Source organism: Sesamum indicum, linkage group LG3 (genome assembly GCF_026168435.1).
Source record: "Sesamum indicum cultivar Baizhima isolate 11 linkage group LG3, ASM2616843v1, whole genome shotgun sequence".
In the NCBI taxonomy this organism is placed as follows: Eukaryota; Viridiplantae; Streptophyta; class Magnoliopsida; order Lamiales; family Pedaliaceae; genus Sesamum; species Sesamum indicum.
In genome coordinates, this window is record NC_142659.1 from 9695227 (window position 1) to 9707136 (window position 11910).

At 36.1% G+C, this 11910-nt stretch overlaps 1 long non-coding RNA gene across 1 annotated transcript; it reads right to left on the reverse strand.

Moving 5' to 3' along the window:
• Positions 1–2309: 2309 nt before the first annotated feature.
• On the reverse strand, positions 2310–3977 carry LOC148788668 (uncharacterized). Its single transcript, XR_016064874.1, has 2 exons — positions 3933–3977; positions 2310–3423 (listed from the first exon to the last, which is right to left on the reverse strand). It is a non-coding gene; the product is annotated as an uncharacterized LOC148788668 (long non-coding RNA).
• Between the last annotated feature and the right edge of the window lie 7933 nt (positions 3978–11910).

The window sequence follows — 11910 nt, forward strand, 5'->3', positions numbered from 1 at the left end:
ATTTTGTAAAGCAAGAAAGCTGCTTGTTTTGTGATTTGTTTAACCATATTACAAACATTGTGATGTACATGATGTGCTCTACTTTGGCAGAAGTCAAACTAGAAAACTTTTGTGGGAATTCTAGTTCTAAATATCAATGAAGTTGGCACTTATATTTAGCCATTTTGTGTACTTAAATCTGTTGTTCTATTTGATAAAAATTTCTACAAAAAGATAGCACTCCATCCATATAAAATAGACTGATAACTTATATATGCATCTTGAGTTGATCTTATTCCGCTATGCCGTTCGACCACGTGATGCTCTACAACAAGTCTCCAACTGTCTCATAATTGCATTATAAAGACTATTGAAACCACGCTCATAAAACCACATAAACGAAACATATTAGTTCCTGCAACGTCAGAAGATTTTGCTGGTGTATATGTATATTTTATGAGCTTGGAATGGATACAAGAATCAACCTTAGTCTTCTTACAATTCCCAAACTGATTTCGAGCAAGTCGAAGAGGTGCTCTCCGACAGTCTAATATCTCCATAGCCACAGTGATAATCCCATCGTCCGAAGCTTCCATGCATTTCTCTTTCTGAAGGCATCCTCCTTTTCTCACCGCCAATCCCATAAACTGATTTTGTAGAAGACGCGTTATTTTCTTTGTAATGTCTTTGTTTTTAAGGCCTACGAGATTTTGTACGATGTAGTTCATTGAAACAATTAGCCCCATCAAAAATTTAGCTTTATTAGTTAAAAATGATAAGAAATTAAAACTACAATGCACTTAGTTGTTACCTGTGTGGATCGTACGAAAGATAATCTGATACATCTTCTATCTTATTGATAAATCTAACTCTTTGATCTCCACGGATGCAGTTGAGGATTGTTATCTGAAATTTATATATATATATATATATAAATATAAATGATTGTGTCAAATATATAAATATTAGTGATATGTGTGTTGCGACACCCAGCCAAAAATGATATGGGTGCTTAGGATAGCCCAAGCACACAGATTAACCAGACAAGTCCAGATAGCACAAGGAGCCCAGGAAGAAGGAAGGTGAGACCCAAGACCTCCCATGGCCTGGACCATAATTAAGGCCCAATATGATTTTCGACTTAAATATACATGTGGTAGCCCACACTCCAACAAGGCCCTAAGCTAACCTAAACATTAGCAGCAACCTTGAATCATATCAGCTCAAGGAGGACCAAGTGAGCAAGAAGGGACTCCCTTACAGGAAAGACTCTTGGCAGATGTGGTTTCTCCCTAGGTGAAGGAGACTCCTGCAAAACACATTCACTTGCAAATAAGGAGGGTTTATCCCTTATCCAACCAACCTACGCGAATTTCTTAGAAAAAATTAGACCCAGTTCAAAGGGAGCAAACCCCCTAATAAACACAAGTTTAGTCCCTCCAGACGGGGGGCTGTTCTCTCACTCTCTAAGCAATTCTTCAAGTATTTTACAATCACACTACTGCTTGTTCTTGCATTCTTTATCAATCTCATTCACTATAGCTCAATTTCACTCGAATTTATTTATTATTTTGAATTTATTTTATCAAAAATGAAATAATAACTTGGGCAATAGAGTGCTAACATCTTCTTTGCAGGTTCTCTCCTTAGAGCCCTCATACGATTTGCCCCAAATTCCGAACGATAGTCCATATTTATGGGACCCGTGTTGTTTTCGCACGCACCATGTAGCATTAAAAGTAAGGCAAGATTACAAAAATAATCTGGTAAATATGGGGGTGGCAAATTAATCTGGTAACTACTAAACTGGCAGTTTTAGTCCTATACATTATAATTTAGTGGCAATCTTGGTCCTTCAGGCTAAAATTATCTAAAAATTAGCCGAACAAATTGGGGTTTAGGGTTTCGGTTGCCAAGTGGTCTTAACTTGAACACGTGGCATCATACGTTGCTGATGACTGTAGTTTTGGCTGGAAGAACGAAAATTGCCACTAAATTAAAACATATAAGGCTAAAACTGCCATTAAATTAGAACATATAAGAGAAGTCAATTGATGGTGTCGTTGACAGAAACTGAATGGAGGGATACGTGCACCATGGGGAGGCAAACACAGGAGTGTTGGTCCGCCTACGAGATGATCACTGGTGGAGGAGATATGAAGAAAAAACTAGTTGTGGGTGCGGGAAAAGAAGTGGTGGAATATAAATAGAGAGAACATGACAGATTGTGGACGAAAATGGATGGGCCTGGGTGTAGCACCCCCTTTGCTACAAGAGCTATATCTACCATAAACGTCATAGTTATAGTAATCCCTGTGTTCATATATATATTTGCACATAATCATCTAATCAATTTACATAAGTAATCCCAACACGTCATAATAGGTATTATCAACCCACAACATTATATATATACATATCAAATACCACAAGTAATCTCCATGCGTACGTTCCCTCTATACAACAAAATATGATATGTATTCTAACTGACAACGAGGAGAAAACAACATACTGGCCCAACCTGCTTGAGTATAGCGCGTAGACCTAATCTTCAACAGTCAAACACCTCAATCTCTACTCTTAAAAGAAAATATCAACAAAGGAATGAGCCTGCCACTCAGTAAGTAAATAATCAGCCATATATATATGTATATCAAACACAGCCCAAACAGGACAAGTAGGCAACATGCATGGATTACAGTCAATTTAACTCCAACATAATCAATTGTAGTATACCACATAGCTATCTCACAATAAAATAATCAATTAAACTTTCTTTTTCCTGGTTTGCTTACCAGAAGGTGATATCGTGTTTTTCCCGTCAACTCAATCTCACCGTTATATAAATTTAAGTGAATCCCCTTGACAGCCGGCTCATCAATCTCATTTCGCATCATAACTCTTTCAATTCGCATCATAGCTCTTTTATTTCGCATCATAGCTCTTTTCACATCACATCTTTTTCATATCGCATCAAAACACTTTTCATTTCATTTCTTTCTCATATCGCATCAAAGCTCTTTTCATTTTATTTCGCTTTATAGGCTTTTCATCACGTCAAGGTGTATTCACGCCACAATATAAATTCAATTTCCACCACTCCCTCATTTTCACATATCACCATTCTTGTAACAACTAGTAACGTAAACAGTATATCCATATATTCTCATTTTCAGACATCCACAACACATCAAACAACAAACATAATATTTCAACGCATTTCCTCATTCTACGTACACAATATCATCAATCAATCAAATCCTTTCATCATTCATATACTTTCAGATAAATCAACGTCGGCATGAACCACAAATGTATATAACAGTAAAGCCACAAATAAAGCGGACATATATAGATAATACTAATTATTTACTTACCTCAACTTCACAACGTTTTTATCTACTCAATCGCTAATTGTCAATCCTTCCACCTTACCATCGTATCCTATAATGAGTTATACCACATACAATTAATATATCGAGAATATCGTAATTTCTTTTAAATACAATATTAAATATTATTGCGTACAATTTCTAATAATTCTTTAATATTCCATTTCTATCGAAGTACAAATCTTCATTTTCCTCTTTATTAACATACCATTTATTAAATATAATTTTCGGAATATTTTTATGAATTTTCTATCAATTTCTCGCTACTATACAATTTAATAACAATAATATATACAATTGCGTGTTTGGTTAATAATTCTGATGGAATTGTATAAATTGGCTATAACAATATTCAAATCTAATAAATTTAATAATCTAATTAACCGACGATATTATTTTTATATTAAATTTGATATTTAATTCCACACTATTTTAAATAATCAAACTCGTAAAATATTCCGATTAAATAGTACATCGCTCAATATAAATAACATTTAATAAACGAGCTAATTAAATACTATAATTATATAAATTAATGAAAATTATAGTTATAAGTCGTACCTCTGTTCCTCTCTCTTTCTTCTTGCTGAAAGAGGGTGTGTGTTGTGTGTTATGTACCAAGACAAAGAAAAATAAAGAGAATGAGAGAGTGAGGCGGTGGGAGGTGGCCCCCACTTCCCACTCTCAATTCTCTCGCTCTCTTTTCTTTTTATATATATATATATTATTATTTACTAAATAAGTAAATAATAACGAACTCCAATTGAATTCGTTTAAGTTGTATTATATTCCAATTATGACCCATAATTTAGTGCCTAATTAACTAAATTTCACAAAAATTTATCAATTAATCCTACAATTATGTATTATAATATTTGGGGTGTCACAATTCTTCCCTCCTAATTAAAATTTCGTCCTCGAAATTTAACTAACTTACCGGCTCAAGGAATAAATAGGGCCATTTTTCTCTCATGTTCTCCTCAACTTCCCAAGTGGCTTCCCTTGGAGAGTGATGACTCCACCTGACCTTGACCATTGGTATTTCTTTATTCCTCAATTTCTTTATACTCCGGTCCAAAATTTTTGTTGGCTCTTCTACATATGTCAATACCTCTGATATCTCTATCTCTGGCTCATGCAAAATATGACTAGGATCGGATCGGTATCGCCGTAGCATAGAAACGTGAAACACGTCATGTATCTGCGATAATTCTGTAGCTAATGCTAGCCGATAGGCTAGTGGTCCAACTCGCTCCAGAATTTTATGTGGCCCAGTATATCTTGGACTCAACTTTCCCTGCTTCTCGAATCTCAAGATTCCTCTCCATGGTGATACTTTTAGAAAAACTTTTTCGCACACCTGGTATTCCATATCTCTCCGATGCTTATCAACATAACTAGTCTGCCGATTCTGTGCTGCCTTCAAACACTTTTAACTATTTTTATCTTGTCCACTGTTTCTTGGACTAACTCCGGCCCTTCAAGCTGTCTCAATCCCTCAATATCCCAACTGATCGGACTTCAGCATTTTCTTCCATACAAAGTTTCATATGGAGCTATACCAATACTGGAAAGAAAACTATTATTATAAGCAAATTCCATCAGTGGTAGATCATCATCCCAGTTTCCTCAGAATCAATTACGCAAGCTCTCATCATATCTTCTAATGTCTGAATCGTTCTTTCTGACTGTCCATCAGTCTGAGGGTGAAACGCTGTACTAAAATGCAATTCTGTACCTAGCGCCGTTTGCAAGCTTCCCCGGAAATGAGAAGTAAATCGAGGATCTCTTCAGAAACTATAGAGGTATGAATACCATGTAATCTCACAATCTCTGAAACATATAATTCGGCGAGCTTATCGAAGGAATCATTTTGACGGATTGGCAGGAAATGTGCAGATTTAGTCAATCTGTCAACAATCACTCAAATAGCATCATGTCTTCTGAACGTACGTGGTAACCCAATGACAAATTCCATAATAATGTTTTCCCACTTCCATTCAGGTATAGTCAAAGGATGAAGTTTACCAGCTGGTGCTTGGTGTTCTGCTTTTACCTGCTGACAAGTTAAACATTTCGCTACAAACTCTACCACATTTTTCTTCATTGTTGGCCACCAATAATAGGGTCTCAAATCCCGATACATCTTGGTACTGCCAGGATACATAGCATACGTATGCGCCTCGTGCATAATTTTCATTCTCAACTCCTCTATGTTCGGCACCCATATACGTTTTCCATTGAACAATGTACCATCTTCTTGGATTATAAATTGATCGCTCTTTCCTTTTTGCACCTTAGCTTTCATCCTCAGTAAATATGGATCTCTAGCCTGTGCATCTTTAATTTTATCCTTGAGGGAGGGCTTCACTTGTATCGTAGCCAGTAGAATATCACCACCAATGCTAAAGTGTAAATCCATAGCTCTAAGAGCAGTCAAATACTCTATGTTATAGCAGATCATACCCGCAAGTTGGTCCACCATCTTTCTACTCCAAGCATCTGCTTCAATGTTTGCCTTTCCGGGATGATAGTCAATGGTGCAGTCATAATCCTTCAAAAGCTCCATCCACCTTCTTTGTCTCAAATTCAACTCTTTTTGTGTTGGGATATACTTTAGACTTTTGGGATCTATAAATATTTGAAACGACTCCCGTATAAGTAATGCCTCCAGATCTTCAATGCATGTACTATGGCTGCTAACTCTAGATCATGGGTTGGATAGTTTATCTCATGTGGCCTCAACTGCCTCGAAGCATAAGCTATAACTCTCCCATGCTGCATCAAAACACACCCAAGTCCTTGTCATGAAGCGTTAGTAAGTACCACATATCCTCCATTCTCAAACGGCAAAGCAAGGATAGGTGCTGAAGTGAGTCTCTTCTTCAACTCCTCAAAACTCTGAGCACATTTGTCATTCCAATTAAATGGTGCATTCTTCTTCAACAAGTTCGTCAGAGGTTTTGTGATTATAGAGAAGTCCTTTACAAATCTTCTATAATAACCAGCCAATCCCAGAAAACTCCCGATCTCCACCATATTTTTAGGTGGTACCCATTCTAAAATAGCCTTAACATTTGCTGGATCAGGTTGTACCCCTTCTTTAGAAACAACGTGCCCGAAAAAAGCAATTATTTCCATCCAAAACTCACATTTACTGAATTTACCGTACAACTGTTTCGCTCTCAGGATCTGTAAAACTGTCCGTAAATGTTGTTCATGTTCCTCGGGACTACTTGAATATATCAAAATATCATCAATAAACACAATCACAAATTGACCAAGGAATGGTTGTAACGTCTTGTTCATCAGATCCATGAAAGCTGCAGGGGCATTCGTCAATCCAAATGGCATAATGACAAATCCATAGTGACCATACCTGGTCCTGAAAGCTGTCTTTGGGATCGAATCTTCCTCAATCCGTAATTGCCAATATCCTGACCTCAAATCAATTTTAAAGAAAACAGTGCCACCCTTTAGCTGATCAAGCAGATCGTCAATCCATGGCAGAGGATACTTGTTCTTGATTGTGATTCGGTTCAGCTGTCTATAATCGACACATAATCTCATACATCCATCCTTTTTCTTTGCAAATAATACTGGTGCTCCCCATGGTGAAATACTAAGTTGGATGAATCCTTTATCCAATAGCTCTTCTAACTGCTTCTCTAATTCTTTCAATTCTGACGGAGCCATTCTATACGGTGCAATTGAAATAGGTGTCACCCTAGGAATAGTATCTATTTCAAAGTCTACTTCTCGATGAGGTGGTAGTCCAGGTAATTCATCAGGAAAAACATTAGGAAATTCCCTTACCACTGGAACGTCTAATACACCCGGACTAACTTTCATGGTATCATGCAAACTGGCTAAATACGCCTCACACCCTTCTTTAATTAGATTAAAGGCGGTCACAGCAGAAATTAAACATTTGGGTATCACTCTTCTTCACCCCACTATAACTGTCTTCATCTGCCCATTAATTTCAACCATCACCTCTTTTGCTTGACAATCTACTAAAGCATGATTACTAGCTAACCAGTCCATCTCCAGAATGACATCAAACTCCCTAAGGTCTATTATAACCAGATTTGCATATAAAGTAACACCCTCCACCACTATTGGACAAGATCTCACCACTGGATTCACTAATACAAACCCACCAGCAGGCATATAAATCATGTCCAAATGGTTCTATTTTAGCATGTACATGAGATGCAAAATTACGTGATATAAATGAACAAGTAGATCCTGGATCAATCAATACATGTGCACTAGAATCGCAAATAGAGAAGGAACTAGTGATAACCTCGGGTGCCGTAGGCATCACCCTGGCTTGTGGTTGAGACTGACTACTTTGTCCTGTTGATGTCATGGAAAGATACCCGCTACCTCGACCACCTCTACCTCGTCCTCTGCTCGTACCTGCCCGTTGTGAGTTTTCCCCCACACTGCTAAACTCCGAAGTCTGAGATCCTCTGGAATTATCCCTCCATATAGGACAATCCCTTATAATGTGTCCTGGTTGATGGCAACAATAACATACAATTGGTTGAGCTCTCCAACATTCACCAATATGTCTCCTACCACAATTAGCACAAGAGGGAATAGATCTTCCACTGAACAATCTGGCTGGACCTGGTCTTGCTCCAGATCTAACCGAAGTAGGCCCGCCTCTACTCAAAAATACTGAAGAAGACTTGCTAGTCTGACCTACTCCTCTGCCTCTGAACCAACCTCTCTGCGGACCAGAGCCCCTAAAAGAAAATGCACCACTCTATCCCACTGTAGGATTCAGGTTACCTGTTAATTTCTTTCGTTTAGCTTCAGTTGAACTCCTTTCAATGGATGTCTCTTCTGCCCTCAGTGCTGCTTCTAGCAGCGCACAATAACTCGCAGGTTCGATTGCCATTTTCTCCCGAATCTCAAGTCTCAACCCCCTTTCAAATCTGTCTCTTCTCAATTCATTGGTGCTCACTTCTTCTGGGGCATATTTTGACAATCTCACAAATTGTAGTTCATATTCACCAACAGATAACTCATTCTGCTTTAATTCCAGGAATTCAACTATTTTACGATTTCTGTAGACTGGTGGAGTATATTTGTCAGCAAATTCTTTCAAAAAGTCATTCCACGTCAAAGTGGCTGGTCGGTTCCTGCTCCCTGGGACTGTTTCCCACCAATGTAAGGCATCTTTCTCCAGTAAGGACACTGCATACCTTAACTTTTGCTGAGAAGTACACTCGATTCTGTCCAACACCCTTTCCGTGTTTGTCAGCCATTCCTCTAATTCAGCAGGATCAGTTGTACCGGCAAATACCTTCGCCCCCTATCTCCTCATTATTTCGTAATTCTTGTCAATAACTACATCCTGTGACTGTGATGGTGGCCGTGGAGCCATCCTCTGCATCATTTTTAGGAACTGTTGCATAAAGGAATTTATTTCTGGTTGTGGAACATTTCTATTTTGGGATTGTAACCCCTGATGTTCTGATCCTGAATCATGACCCTGCACAAACTCTAATGACTCAGTTGGGCCAGCAGCATTTTCCTTTGACTCTTCCATCCTATATGAAATGCACACATGTGAGTAGTTTTCTAGTATATACATCTTACGTACAATATTATATTTCATCTACTATCCCTAGGGAATCTAATCCCTGCTCTGATACCACCTAATGTAGCAGCCCCTTCGCTACAAGAGCTATATCTACCCTAAACGTCATAGTTATAGTAATCCCTGTATTCATATATATACATTTGCACATAATCATCTAATCAATTTGCATACGTAATCCCAACACGTCATAATAGGTATTATCAACTCACGACATTATATATATACATATCAAACACCACAAGTAATCTCCATGCTTACGTTCCCTGTATACAACAAAATATGATCTGTACTCTAACTGACAACGAGGAGAAAACAACATATTAGCCCGACCTGCCTGCGTATAGCGTGTAGACCTAATCTTCAACAATCAAACACCTCAAAGTCTACTCCTGAAAGAAAATATCAACAGAGGGATGAGCCTGCCACTCAGTAAGTCAATAATAAGCCCTATATATATGTATATCAAACACAGACCAAACAGGACAAGTAGGCAACATGCATGGATTACAGTCAATTTAACTCCAACATAATCAATTGTAGTATACCACATAGCTATCTCACAATAAAATAATCAATTAAACTTTCTTTTTCCTGGGTTTGCTTACCAGAAGGTGATATCGTGTTTTTCCCGTCAACTCAATCTCACCGTTATATAAATTTAAGTGAATCCCCTTGACAGCCGACTCATCAATTTTATTTCGCATCATAGCTCTTTTCACATCACATCTTTTTCATTTCGCATCGAAGCTCTTTTCACATCACATCTTTTCATATCGCATCAAAGCTCTTTTCATTTCATTTCTTTCTCATATCGCATCAAAGCTCTTTTCATTTCATTGCGCCTTATAGGCTTTTTAACACGTCAAGGGGTACTCACGCCACAATATAAATTCAATTTCCACCACTCCTTCATTTTCACATATCACCATTCTTGTAAGCAACTAGTAACGTAAAACAGTATATCCATATATTCTCATTTTCATACATCCACAACACATCAAACAACAAACATAATATTTCAACGCATTTCCTCATTCTATGTACACAATATCGTCAATCAATCAAATTATTTCATCACTTATATACTTTCAGATAAATCAACGTCAGCATGAACCACAAATTTATATAACAGTAAAGCAACAAATAAAGGGGACATATATAGATAATACTAATTATTTACTTACCTCAACTTCACAACATTTTTATCTACTCAATCGCTAATTATCAATCCTTCCACCTTACCACCGTATCCTATAATGAGTTATACCACATACAATTAATATATCGAGAATATCGTAATTTCTTTTAAATACAATATTAAATATTATTGCGTACAATTTCTAATAATTCTTTAATATTCCATTTCTATCGAAGTTCAAATCTTCGTTTTCCTCTTTATTAACATACCATTTATTAAATTATAAGTTTTGAAATATTTCTTTGAATTTTCTATCAATTTCTCGCTACTATACAATTTATTTAAACAATAATATATACAATTGTGTGTTTGGTTAATAATTCCGATGAACTTGTATAAATTGGCTATAACAATATTCAAATCTAATGAATTTAATAATCTGATTAACCGACGATATCATTTTTATATTAAATTTGATATTTAATTCGACACTATTTTAAATAGCCAAACTCGTAAAATATTCCGGTTAAATAGTACATCGCTCAATATAAATAACATTTAATAAACGAACTAATTAAATACTATAATTATATAAATTAATGAAAATTATAATTATAATTCGTACCTCTGATCCTTTCTCTTTCTTCTTGCTGAAAGTGTGTGTGTGTGTGTTTGTGTGTGTGTTGTGTGTTATGTACCAAGACAAAGAAAAATAAAGAGAATGAGAGAGTGAGGCGGTGGGAGGTGGCTCCCACTTCCCACTCTCAATTCTCTCGCTCGCTTTTCTTTTTATATATATATATATTATTATTTACTAAATATGTACATTATTTACTAAATATGTACATTATTTACTAAGATATATATACATATACTAATATATGTATATATAATTTACTAATATTTATACATAATACTATTATTATATATTATTATTTTTTTCTTTCATTAGACTTTTAGCAAAATACAATTCACGTCCCTCCTAAATTTTCTTAATTAATATATGTTGTCCCCAAATATTATAACGAACTTCAATTGAATTCGTTTAAGTTTTATTATATTCCAATTATGACCCATAATTTAGTGGCTAATTAACTAAATTTTATGAAAATTTATCAATTAATTATACAATTATGTATTATAATATTTGGGACGTCACACAGGGTGCAATCAACTCGCCGGAGGATGGGTAGTTGATTGGTGATAGTATCGAACAGTGGGTAAATCAAACGGCGGCGAATTTTGATGAGAGAGAAAATAAATCTAAATTTTAGGACAAAACTATAATTAGCAACTGGGGGCACATTCGAACTCCAACTAAAAAGCATGCAGTAGGGTTAGAATCATTGTTAGACAACTAGTTTAGTGATGGTGCGAGTGGCTGAAGACTTGTTGCAAAAACAATTCTGGCGACCGACTGTGATATGGTGGTATTTGTGTTAGTTGACCATTCTTTGCCACGTTATGTCCATTTGTCGCCAAAACCCTAAGCCCTAATTTGATTTGATAATTTTCGGTCACTTTTGACCGGAAGAACCAAAATTGCTATAAATTTCAATCATAAAGGACCAATATTGACATTCTTACAGTTACTAGACAAATTTTGCCACCCCCAATATTTACCGGACTAATTTTACAATTTTGCGTTAAAAATAATACATTATTGTCTAAAATATATGGATATATTTTTCTTCTAACACATCTATTAATTTCGTAAAGGTTTATAAATAATTCAAAACTTACTATATGTAAAAATAAATTTATAAAATAAATAATTATAT